This window comes from Hirundo rustica, chromosome 2, assembly GCF_015227805.2.
Source record: "Hirundo rustica isolate bHirRus1 chromosome 2, bHirRus1.pri.v3, whole genome shotgun sequence".
Lineage (NCBI taxonomy): Eukaryota > Metazoa > Chordata > Aves > Passeriformes > Hirundinidae > Hirundo > Hirundo rustica.
In genome coordinates this window covers 13326950-13340521 of record NC_053451.1, presented here as the reverse complement: position 1 = coordinate 13340521, position 13572 = coordinate 13326950, and the positions used below count along the sequence as shown (strand labels likewise).

At 38.4% G+C, this 13572-nt stretch overlaps 1 protein-coding gene across 8 annotated transcripts in view; it reads right to left on the bottom strand.

Moving 5' to 3' along the window:
• ROBO2 (roundabout guidance receptor 2) overlaps positions 1 to 13572 on the bottom strand; it is an 865503-nt gene that overhangs the window by 720102 nt on the left and 131829 nt on the right. The gene's annotated exons all lie outside the window — the stretch shown is intronic.

The window sequence follows — 13572 nt, the reverse complement described above, 5'->3', positions numbered from 1 at the left end:
AGTGGTTATTTTAAGCAATTCCTGTTTAAATATAGAATTGGCAAGTCTTAATTATTATTCTAAATTATCATAATAATAGTTGAATTTGGTTTGTCTACTGTACCTCTTGATTAAGCCTCAAAGGTGTATGCATTTGTGCATTTTTAAGGTTCCATTCCATTATTAAATGACTGACATTTCAATAAGAGGCTTAAATTAGACCACAGCAAAAATTGAAGCAGAAATGGCAACACTGAATTCTGCAATAAATCCTGTCCCTGGGGCCTTTTTGAAGAGTGATGTAGTTGTTGTCTCCTAAATTGTTTATTGAAGAGGTTTTACAGTAATGCAACAAATGAAATCCCATAGATAACATTCTATTTCCCACAAACACTGAACAACTGATATGAAAACTTCCAGTGTCATAGTTTATGGTGATCTTGTCCTGAATAAACTCATAAACACTTTATTCTGCCATTCAGTTTGTATGTTGCTGCCTCACATTTGGATTGATGGTTGACAGCAGCAATGTATAAATTATGCATGCCAATTTACTGAACACCATTAAACCCAAAGAGTATGGGTAATTTCAATAATTATACATATAAATAGTATTATTAGCTCTGTCAAACTCAGTACCTGGATAGCATGTCAGTATATAATATCTACTAGGGATTCAAAAGGTTCAGGATTTTGCATGAGGTTGGAGACTGGAAGGGTTCCAGCTACCATTTCCACACAGCTCATACCTATAATATGAAACTAGATACCCCTCTTAAGATGCAGAAAAGCTTTGGTGTTGGCTCATCTGTCCACATCTGTGCTGCATTATTAGAAAGAAGAAGATGAGAACTGAAAAATAATTACTTTTAGTGGATACTGCGCTGGGGAAGTTTAGATTACTGTCACCAAAGAACTGGAGAACCTTTTCCTCTATATTGCTGAAACTTTCAGATACCTGTTAAGTCCCAAAGCTCCTCTCAAGTGATGTGTCTGAAAATTGCTGCTTTCCACCCAAAGAGGAAAACTTACACTCTGTTACTGTTTTACAGCTTCCCTTCAGTGCTATCTACAAGCTCCACAACAGTAAATCTTGTGTAAACACATAATGAGCAACAGCCACAGAAAACTGTATTAAATGGACAAGGAAGACAAAGGACTGGACAAATATGTGCTGCATTTCCATTTTTATCAATTATTTCAGCACCTGGTAAGCTTTAGATGCACTGCACAGACAAGGCAGCATCAGCCTATGCACATGGAATCCTAAATTTGCCAGGAATTTCCAAGTGAAAGTCTTACAGAGACTGCTGCAAAACAACTTGATGTCTATGTTCAAAATCAGAAGTCTCAGCAGAAGGGGTGGGAACATCAAGTGTGCCCAATTAGTGTTTTAATTTTAAAACTTAGCCTAGATACAGAGATTAAGTGATAATTTGTTCAGTGTGAGTGTATCAGCCGGACCACTGGAAATAATGGTGCACAGAGATTTAATGTGAGCAACATAATTAATTATTAACAATTAATTATAATCTTAATTATAATATTTTTATATTATATCCTCTGCAGTCATCATGTTTGAGCAGTGTTCTACACACCCTGATTGCATATTTACATAAAATGGTTGTACTTAACACAGAATTCTATTTGGCCTTACAATAACCTTTAGAATTCCAGTAAAACATTTTCTTTACAATATTCACTGTAGAAACAACATGCTTTTGACTTTTTTTTTTTTTTTTTTTTTTTTTTCCCATTGGTACCAATGCCTCAATTTCATTTTGAGTAATTTTAAGGCAATTTGTAGGTAACAAAAATAATTTAAATTAGATAGTGTAGATTATTAAGCATGGAAAAGGAGGAAAAATGTATCGTATGGAAAGCAACACAAAACATAGCCTATAAAGGGAAGGCAACATAATGGCGGTGTATGATGTGTCACAAAAAAGCAACAAAGGGGGAAGAATCTCTTCAGAATTTACAGACTGTCAGCAGCTCTTCCTCCGGTAGGAAAATACCAAGGAAGCACAGGAAACTTTCTTTTTGGTCCCCTCAGTTTATAAAACACTTTCATAAACTAAAAAGTTTAGTAAAGCAGAGAGGATTCCTTACATTTTGTGACCCTGAGGGGTAAGAATGGTAGTTGATGAATCAGATTCACTTTTTTTTTCCTTCTTGGCAGCAGCCCTCTGAAGTGTCTGTGCAGAATCGCCTGAATTATTTGGTTATCCCCTGCTCTGGAAAGCAGCAAGATTCTCTGACAGCCAATCCCTCTCTGCTGCTAAAGCACACACTAAAAGATCTCACCCACACTTTTCTGGTCCGCTTTTATTTTTTCTTTTTAATTATTATTGGGGGGGGGGGCATTTTTTAGGGGGGGGATTTTTGTGATTATGTTACTAACTCCCAGGCTAGGTGACACTGTCAGAGAGGATCTGTTAATGAATTAAAACAACTCAAGCATTGTTGTCATCTGATAGCAATCCCTCACAATTACTATCACCAGATGCCTTCAGCACTCACACCAGCTATGCCCCACACAGCTGAACTAGATCAGCTAAGCCCTGCAGCCACCAGAACTACACGGAGTTACAAGAGCTCAGATTTGGCCCTGCTTTTCAGAGTTTGGCCTGTGTGTCATGTTGCATCTTCTGACAGGCTGTAAGCACAATTGCAAAGCCTTCTGCAAGGTCTCCTTGAGCAGGACAGCAGTAATTTAAAGTTCCTGCATTTTAAGGATCTCTTTGCAGTGTGCTGAAGGGCCAGTCCCTCAGAGCCATTCTCCCAAAGCTGTGCCCGCTCTATGCTGCCCACGGATACATTCAAACTTTGCAATGACCAATATCAAGTTTTAAAAGGCATAAAAGGCAGCGATACTGCCAATAAACACTTCTGCCTCTAGTTTTATTGCATGGAGATTATTATTTTGACCTGCCAAACTGAAAACAGACCTGCTGGAAGCACCACCTGAAAGGGCTCCTGATTTGTGATGAGCTGGTTGTGCTCATCAGCCACAGAGATACAAACCGCCCTGTAGCACCCAAGGAAGTGCAGAATCGTGCCCAGGCTTTGTGTAAATTGTGGGACAGGCTCAAGCTACCAGTCAGACTGTAGTTTGTCTATTGAAAGTCATTAAAGAGTGATTGTTTTACTTCTCTACAGCTTTCTGGCTGTATCTTTTTTTTACTCGAGTACTCCTAATGTCCAGATCACAGCAGCAGTCTTACCTCTTGCTGACCGTACGACAGGAATGGATGTTCAGCCTGTTCTTATGTCTTCCCTTAAGACTTTTCTTCTGGATAGGAGAAATAACCGTACTTCCTCCCTCTGTGCAGAATTTACTTTGCAGGAACATCAGCAGCAGGAGCAGCCAGAAGCAAAATCTGAACCCACAGAGCTGACAGCCTGCTCCCCACCCCCTGGTAGATGATTACTGGCGTGGCTGTGGCTCGCTGCCTATGCTGTCCCTTCACAGCAGGAGGATTTCTAAGTGCTATTTTCTGTTTAAAAGATTGTCCAACAATTCCACGTGCAAGTGTCTGCCTGCAAGCTCTCCTCCTCGACAGCATAACCACTTTTATTTTAACCACAGCCCACCGAGGCTGCAGGCAGCAAAACGGGGGAGATTTTTCAGAGAGTTGCAAAGTATTTACTGCGTTATCTAGCAGGTTTTTGCCAGTTTTCAATGTTTGAGTATGATTTTACATTTTTTGGTAAAAATATCATGCTTTATCCCTTTTGAAAATTTAGAAGAAAAATTTTGAGCATGCATACACACAATATTCAGTGTGCCAATTTTTCGCTTTGTTCTATGAACAGTCCCACAAAAAGAACACACCCAGATGTTTGTGACCATAGGAAAATGCTCAAGATGAAAGATCTCTGGACTATTTTTCTGACATGCTCTGACTTCAGTGACTCTCACTGTTGTTCCTCTTGTGTGATGGGCACTTTAGAATGAGGGCCCACTGACTACTGAAATCTGTTGCATTATTTCAGCTCTTGGAGATAAAATCTGCAAGAGGTACAAGTTTAAAATGGTACTTTGGGAGGGCAGGGAATGACTGAGCTATTAACTCTATCTCTGAGAACCTAGTTTTCCAGGGAGCTTTGGCTAAGTAAATGATATTTCTTTGGATAACTGGAAATCAGTGTAGAAAGAGCAGGTAAATGTGAACCCTACCCAGCAGACAAAATTAGTGCTTATATGAATTATTTTAAACTTCTATTACCTTCTGCATGCAAGAGGTAGAATTTGGGATGGAAAGAGCAAAAACATGACTATTATTCCCAATTTTCACTTCACAACTTTTTTACAAGGTATGTAGACAGAAAAGAACAGGCAGCAAATATCCCATTCAGAAAGACAGGGGAAACTGTAAAAAGTCAGACTTAGTAATTAGAAAGGGGAAAATAATAAGGAAAGAAATATTTGTGATCTTTGAGAGAATAAAAACAAGTTCAAAGCTATAAAATTTTGTTTGGTATTGTGCTGTTAACAAACATTCTGGAATATTGCAGGAGGTCACTTCAGATATGTACTGAACACACCGGATTTCCATAGGAAGTGAAGAGACACAACCAGATTCAAATCCAGAAGATGCAGTCAGAAGTTACTCTGGGTAAGCAGTGCATAGATATTAGACCCCCTTCTTAGAAAACAGGATAATTCACTTGGCTTGAAGGAGTTTCCCGTGCCTGGTAGCTCACAAGAACACAAAGTCCTAAGAAAACTCAGTATTTGAGTTCCACTTCGTTTGTGAAAGTAAATTGGAATTTACATTATTGATGAAAATCACTTCTTCATTTACGTACTAAATTAAAATCCAGTAGAGTAAAACTGATATTTTCCTTCCTGTGGCAATTTTTCATTATTCCTTATGAATTTTTAGTCTGAGCCTAGTCTGAACAAAGTCAGCTGAGCCCCACTGGCACTAGAGGCAAACTCTGAAATAAATCTAATTTTTTCTTTTTTTACTGGCAATTAATCAACAATTATTTTTATGTAGATCCACAGGACACTGAGAGGATGGAGAGAAGTTTGGCCAAAGGGAAACTAAAAGACACTGCCTAAGTAGTCGAAGGAAATTATCATTATCCCAGAAGGGAATAAAGGGAGTGTTTCTCACTGAAAATCCAAGATGCTTTTCTAGCAAAATATTAACTAATTGAAAACATTTGGATGATAAGAGGGTTCCTAGATGTTCTGAGTTTCACCCTGGATCTAGGTCTGTACCCGAGCTATTAATGAGACATCCATTTGGACTTGGACCTAACCATCAATAAATTGGAAAGTTCTTCAGGGTAAGCATTGTCTTTGAGTTTGAATAAGAGTTAGTCTGACTTTAGGGCTGCAGGTGAAATGGAGTTCTTCTAGTATACAAAACTGTCTAATCCAAGAAATTTATTTAGGATCCATTTGAATTATGTCTTATCTAAAACCAAGGAAGTGATCAGAACCAAAAAACACTAAACACATAGGAAAACTTCTCACAAACTAATTCCACAAATTGCTAAAAAAAGCAGAATATTTAGGGCATGCAAGGAGGCTATGCAATTAAAAAGCTAAGGACAAAGACCTGAATTATTCCTGCCTCATTGTCTCATTAACAGAAAGTTATCCTCACATATTTTGTTTGCTCTATTCCATTATGTTTTCTTTGCTGTTGCCAGTGTTGGCCTTCCCAGGTATCAACCTGTTAGCACCTTACACCACCTTGCTATGCCTCCTTTTATGATCCACCTTTCAAATATATTATCATCTGCCTGAGTATTTCCCCTTCATCAAGAAGACATTTCTAAAAATGCTCAATTTCTTGTAGCCCTAAACTTAGTCTTCCTTTGTTCTTGGAGAAATAGGTGGCATCTATACCTTCCTGAATATCTGGAGGTGCCCAGAACCACAGGAACATGTCACAAACAGAAGGGTGAATCATCACAGCAGCCATCGTGATGTTAAGGTGCTCTTCTTCCTGTCCCACTCCTTACTTACCGTGTTGACACAACAGATTAAAACCAGATTGACATGAATTCTGACTACATGTCGATGGTTGTCCTTCCTTTGTCCCCTGTTCCTAACCCCTACAGGCTGCAGTCTCCTGTTTGTCTCTACACTAACACTTAGGACCCTGTTTTGACCTTTTTGTTGCCAGAGATGATTAAAAAAAGAAAAAAAGAAAAGAAAAAAAAAAAAAAAGAAAAAAAAGAAAAGAAAGAAAAGAAAAGAAAAGAAAAGAAAAAAAAGGAAAAAAAAAAAAAAAAAAAAAAAAAGGCAAGTTAATCTTATTTAAAATATAAGCAGTGACTACAGTGGAAGAGGAAGCCAAACAAGGATGGAACCCTGATGTTGCATGAAAAGACAAAGTTGTCTAACTACATACCAAAACCAACTCCATGTGCAATAACCTTACGGGATAAAACCTGACCCACATCTTTGAAGAGAGCTGAATGGGAGTTTATATGGACTCACTCTTCATGCATCCAGGAAAGAGTCCTTGTGGAGAAAACAAGAGGCCAATTCAAGCAGCCTTAAACGAAGTGGATGTGCCCTGTGCAGCTGCAGGTAAGTCAGGGGTTAAAGCTGCCTCAGATAGCCAGAGGCTCCACAGCTGCTTTGAGTGTCTAATTGTCAGCATCTTCTCTCACATGCAGATTTATTGAGGAAAGCACGGAGAATGCACCTTTCTCCTCTGGGAAAAATAAGCATGCACATCTTGTGCTGGTGTGTGTACACACCCATATAAACATATACAGATGCATGCAGGAGGTGGCCTTGCATGTAAAGCAGACAGACAGCTTTACCCTCCTAATGGATCTGTGCCTGACTGGTGCTCCTGCATTGGTTTCTTTCATTTTTACAACCAGGATAATATTTGGCAGCCAGCATATCTCAAAAGACTGTTATGTTGACAGTTACTCTCTGCACAGAAATGTGAAAGACTAGGATGTGAAAGATCAGCTACACTTGTCAATAAATGGACTGGATTAAATTTGTCTTTTTTAAAAAAAATATTTATTTTACTGAAAATTTTTCCCCAAAGCATTTTTAAACACCTCTGACTGGGATATTTTGCATATTCAATTTACTTTATTGAGGTACAATATGTTTTCTGGTGTGCACTCATGAGAAGGCAGCTAAACAAAACACATTAGAAGCAATAGAACACCACCAATTACCTCAGTTTTGGGGAAAGGAGTAAAGAAAACTCCCTTTGCAACTGCAAAATGCATTTAAGAAAGTGTCAGGGCCATGTAAAAGTCCTTCTACAGATTCCTCAGGTGCCCTCTGCAGATTTACATGTTGGAGCGATTTTTCACTGTGCCCTCTCCTATCCTTTGCACAGCACTCATGAAAAGGAGGTAAGAAAATGTACGCTTTTCTAAAAACTGATTTCAGAGTAGGTCCATTTTCTCCCTTATTTTAGATGCAAGCCACTTCTCAAATAGTGTTTGCTCTTCAGCAGAGGGGAAATAAAAATCTCACAAAAGGACAGAGTGAGGAAATACCCTCAGAAACAGGAAAGACTAATATAAACGCTTGTTAGAATTTTGCAATTGGGGCCAAAATCGACCTGAGAGAATACTTTTAAACTGCCTCTGTACTGTTGTAGCACAGTTCACTTGATTTAGAAAAGAAATTGAATCCCAGATGACACAAAACCTGCTATGGATGTCTGTATCTTGGAAAAGGGAAAACTTTTTCCTGCAGGGCTTGAATCGGTGTCACTAATTCCCTTCCTCCCATACATCCAGCTGCCACAGCAAGCAACATGCAGCAGCTTTCCCTCCCACCCAAGAAAGCACTCCCAATAAAAACTGCAGTTGAGATTTACTCCGTGCTAGAAAGACCCCTTCACCTTCAGGAAAGCAAGGTTTGCTGCTCTTTCTTTTAGGAAAACCAAGGCTTTCATCCTAGCTGGAAAAGGAAGGGAAAGCTTGGAAAGCGTACTTAATATGCAAAAAAATTACAGATAGAAAATACTTATTAGATCATTTAGCTCACTCATTTTCCAGCACAGGATATTCTCTACAGTAATGTAACAGTGATTTTATTGAAGTTACCCACTTAGTCTCACTAGCCAGAGCTTATCATTCCAGTGAGTACTGCACTGTCAGGAAAAATTGTTCCCTCAGTCATCTTTATCAAGTGCTATCCAGAACAGACACAGATAAGGGTTGAACCACTGTGGCACTAGACAACAGTGCTAAAATAACAAAAACGAGGAAGGGGGTTTGTGCTTTTTTGAACTGAGTTTTTAATACGACATAAAAATCCTTCCCAGACCTTCCAAAGGCAGGTACAAGGTGTCTGGGTTAGCACACAACCTGCTGTAGGCAGTGGCCAAGTTGGATAATCTGCAATTTAACTGAAACTGTAAAATGAGAAGGAAGGAAAAATGAACAAAAGAAGGATTAAGAAAATAATTTTTGCTGTTCTCTTGCAAGGTCTCTTTTGTGGTCCGTGGGAGGAGCTTCCCATAAACCTCTTGATTGCTTCATTAAAATTCTCCCTTATAACTCTCTCTGAAAACAGCATGGCCACTGACAAAACTGCCTATCATAATGACAAATATTATGCTGTTTTCCCCCTTCATTTCCTCTTTAATGACTTCCTTTATTTACTGAGATTCCTCCTCTTTCAATCCTACTAAAGCCACCCTTTGATTCTGGTTTTTTTTTTCAAATCCCTAAAAAACAATATTCTGGTTACTCACTAGAGTGTCTAAATTGCACAGCAGTCAAATATTACTCTATATTAATATATAATCCTCCCCCAAAACCACTACTAATTTTTCAGTTTTCCCCAGCACGATGAACAAACTCAGAGACATTTCGAAACCACAAGCGCAGTGGAATTTGAGTGCTTTTAAAAATCTTTGCATCACGAGAAGGGACTTCCAGTTGTACACCAAGCAAAATGTAGCTTCATCCTCAACATGACCTGATCTCACAACAATCCATCAAGTTTCAAAGGTTACTAGCAAGACTTCAAATTGACCTAGCTACCTAAGTCCACTCCACTAAAAGCATTTTTTCCACAAATGATGATTTTTTCCTTACTCATGTAAGTTGAGTCAAAATAAATTTATCTCTTTAAATAGTTGTGTAATTACACAGAAAAAAAAATACCCAATCACCTGAAAAATAGGTGGATCTCGGCATCTCAATAACTTCCCTTGTAGAAGTCCTGCAAGCGAAAACTGATATGGTTAGAGTGGCTATGTTATTACTGAAAATCTAGATTTCAAATATTTTAGGACAAGGCTGAAGAATTTTCAGCCAATGAAGGAAGTGTGACTTTAGTATCCTGCAAACAACCTTTAGTTTGCTGCAGGTAAGGCACAGCTGGGGCCAGCACAGGCAGATGTTTCTTTCCAGAAAGAACATGTGGTTTAGTGATACATGCAGCAATTTGAGCCTGGGGAGGACTCTTTGCCCTCCCCAAACAAGACAAAAAGAGTTTTCCTCTTAAATGCGAAAAAGTTTGATATTTCTCAGGCAAAACTGTGTTTGGAACACTATGTTTCATGACTGCATACAGTCATGAATATATTTACATGAATACATTTACATAAATTTACTCAAAGTAAATTTACAATAGGTTAGGAACTCTGTTATGAATTTTGTGGCTTATCTCTTACTTAAAGTATTAATTGCTTTTCTTGCTTCTGGTTGCATATTGTTATGAGATATAAATTAATCCATGTATTTTTTTTTCCACTTAGATGGAATGGACTTAATTAATTTTGTAGATCAGATAGAACAACTGAGTTACATAAGGGGAGAAGCCTGTACAACATCAGTCTCGATAAAAAGAAACAAACACGAATGAGAAACATCTCATCACTTTGCTGATAAATCCTCCTCTCTGTTCTAACCTTCAGTAAAAACTTGAACAGTATAAAAACTGCTTTAGAGTTTCACAAGGCTCATAGTAGAGCACCACAGGGCACCATGGTAAAACTGATTCATCCTGACCTCTCCTTTCACAGTCACACATGGAGAGAGATTCTAACAAACCTGCGGTACGTACCCATATTTGTACTGCGCGCTTTCAGAAGCAAGCGGCAGAGATGCTAAAACGAGATTAAAACTGATATTTCAATTACATTTCTAGATTATATGTGGTCACATTCTTGAATCTTTTGGCTTTTATCTTGCATTAACAAATTTATAGCACTGATAAATTATTCTTTCAATCAAATAGCATTTTGTGTACATTAAATCTGAAACATGATCACTGTCCTATTTGTAAGAGAAGGAGAAGAGCAAGAGAAGAACAAGTTGTACAGTATCAGTATGAGTACGAAGTAGCTAATGAATCTGTTTATCCATGCCTTTCACAAGCAACCAGATACATATATCTCCTGATGATTGAAATTTTATTTGGTTCTCCTTTTGGGTTCAATCTCAAGGTGAAATGGCAGGCATCCATTCTGTTGCCTGGGATATCTCGGGTGTCTCTGGGATATATCGCTAGGATATATCATGGGATGTATCTCTGGGATATATCTGTTGTCTTGGCCTCAGGGATGCAGCTCTCGCACACAATACACCCTGCACCTCTGCTCCGGTTAAAAACAAAGACCAGAAACAGCAAATCTTTCATACAGAGCTAAATACACTGTGAGTGCACACATTTACCACCACTCTCAGCCAAAGCCCAAAATGTTCAGCATGACCCTGTGCTTCTTCCTCAACCTCTTAGAGCTCGTGAGGCCTTTGGCCACTGCCTGCAGGCATTGAGCAGATTTTCAACAGATCCAGAAGCTTCATCTCTCCTCCTGCATCAGTCCTGAAGGAATATTCTGAGCTCCCCCTTGCTCAAGAAAAGAGTGACATGAAAAGCATCCGTAGGGAAGCAGGGGCAGGAGAGGCTACAAGCATCAAATTACTCACTCCACAGAACAGAAAGTACATGAACATCAGGGAAGCAAAAGTGGAATACAATAACCTGCTGTCAAAATGTCAAAGGAGTAAGTGGGGCTCAGATGATTTTGTATCAGTTTTTGCAGGCAACCTGGCAACCTAGAAATACCCAGAAAGCACAAAGGGAATGGGGGTGCTATCAGCGCTGCAAATTGGCACACAGTCTCAAGATGTACTCATAGAAACTTTTACATAGAGAGAAGCTCTCTAAGATAATTGCAGTGGAAATGCTCATATGAACTCTTGCAAATATCTTCTTCAAAGTCCTACTCCCACACTTGGAGCCAAAGAGAACTGAGCTTTTATCCACTGAAACATGCTTTCTACAGTGATTGACTCAGGGTTACTCCATTTTTTTCAAAATATATCTGCATACCTTAAGAAAAATAGCACATAGACTCATTCCCTGACATCATGACCATAGCTAGGCTGCTATCATCCAATGATCTCCATTTACAGGCTTTTCATGGATTCAGGAAAGCATGTAAATTAAACATTTTAAGTGTACAACAGGTTCTGTTTTAGTTTTGCCTAGGCATCTTTAGCTTGCAATAACACCGGTGACCTAGGAAACACCATGTGAGAAAATTAAAGAAACAAAATACATCTGGATTGGAGATTAAAAAAAGAGCTTAAAATCTTTAATAAAACGAAATTCTTGAAACATATGTGCTCTCTTGTCTTTGGAAGTTCAAAGTAGAAGCCCTACTTGAAAAAAAAAAAAACCCCACCCTAAACAAATTTAAACAACAACAGAAAGAAATAACCTGGATGTTTTCAGGTCAGATTTAAATTCAGCGTTTTTCTCCTAGTAACATGCATGCATGCATTTAGGTTTGCTCAGAGAACACTGATTAGGGAAGTATTTGTAGAACCAGGTCCTTGCCATGTCCCACTTTTAAATCACTTCCAAGCACTTTCTGGCATGTAACAGGCAATTATAACAACACAGAATTGCTCTAGTTTGAAAAAAAAAAAATACAAGATGAAGACCACTAAATTAATAAGTATTTTGTGCAATGGCATGAATAGCTTTTCCACCATCACTGCAAATGTTCCACCATCACTGCAAATGTTCCACCATGAAAAGAGAGCAAGGTGAACACACATCAATCCTTCTGCCAAAGCTGTGCCTAGCAGAGAGGGCTGCCTTGAGAGGGGAAACTTGACAGATTCTTCCTCAACTCCTGCCATGCTTCTTGAAGACTTGAATAACATCTACACAATGAGAAAGAAGGAATAGGCCTGCTTTCCAGTTCCTTAAACCCAAAAATCACTGGTCCTCCACAGCATTACTTTAGCATCACTCACCATGGCTGACTGGTCTCACGTGAAGTCGGCCCTGTGAGACCTGTTTAATTTTTTATCCCCCTCAGCAGCAGAGCATTAATGGGTGGCAGGTTTTGGGGAGCAGAATCCTGTTTGCACACATTAAAGATGACATGGGGTAAGATGCTGTAATTCTCCCAGCACAAGGCATTTCATAAATTCCACCCACTAAGCATTGCATTACGGAGAGGTTCCATTAGAGACACAGCCTGGTTGTTTTGTAGTCCAGCTTTGCAAGCTCATAGAGCTATAAAGATACATAAATTTTATTAGAAAAATAGATTATATGTGGGTCCATGACACCACTTTATGAGCTATGCTATTTAAACCTGAAGTGATAAAATACATCAATGTTGTGTATTGCATTTCCATTTTTTTGTCTCTCTCCCCTTATCTCCTCATTCTCTAATCTGTACAAATCCTATTGAATTCTACCAATGTCACTTGGATTGCTTGATCTTAAATTCATTTTATGACATAAGCAAATTTATATTCTGCTTTTCATCCCATCTTATGAGTCACTTGTAAGACATAGATTATAGCCCTAAATCTAACCCTTGCAGTTCAGCCATTAGTGATTTCTCTTATTTAAGAATGTTCCATTAATTTTTTGCCAAGGACCTTTTCTTTGTTTCTTTTACTTCACTTTAATCATAAAATGGCTTCCCTGAATCTCCCTTTTAAGTACCACTAAGGATTCATTGGGAAAACACACATTTTCACTTGAAAACTCTGAAATACAACAGAAATTAAAAATAGTTTTTTTCATGTGGGAATATTGACAGTCTCACTTTTTACAACTTTTCCGTCCCGAATAATTTTAAGTGCATCAGAAATATTACATTGCACTGTAATAATTGCAACAAAATATTGTTGCAAAACTGACGGCTAATAAAAAAATCTCATCAAGGTTAAAAATAAGTTCAGCCATCTTTAAAATTATCTAAATTTAGGCAGAATTTATCTGGAACAGCATGAACTTCATACAGTTTTATCATTGCACCTCCCCTATGCAGTCTTGAATCTTTATTATCAACTCCCTCTTTTTGCATTTAACAGCAAATGAACATTTCAAACTTTAGTATTTTAGACGATGACACAGAGCTCTCACCTAAGTTTTTTACTGACACTTGGTGAACCTTTCTTTGCTGGCCAAAAAAAAATCCCTCAAACTTAGGCATTTTTATGTGTTGGACTGATGGCAATGAAAGCAGTATTTGAACACTCATGAAGACAGTAGGAGGTTGGAAAACTGGACCAGTTCCCATGCTGGGTTCTAGGACAGAGGAAAAGTTATCAGAGATGGAAAGAGTATGCATTGGCAGGACAAAGAGG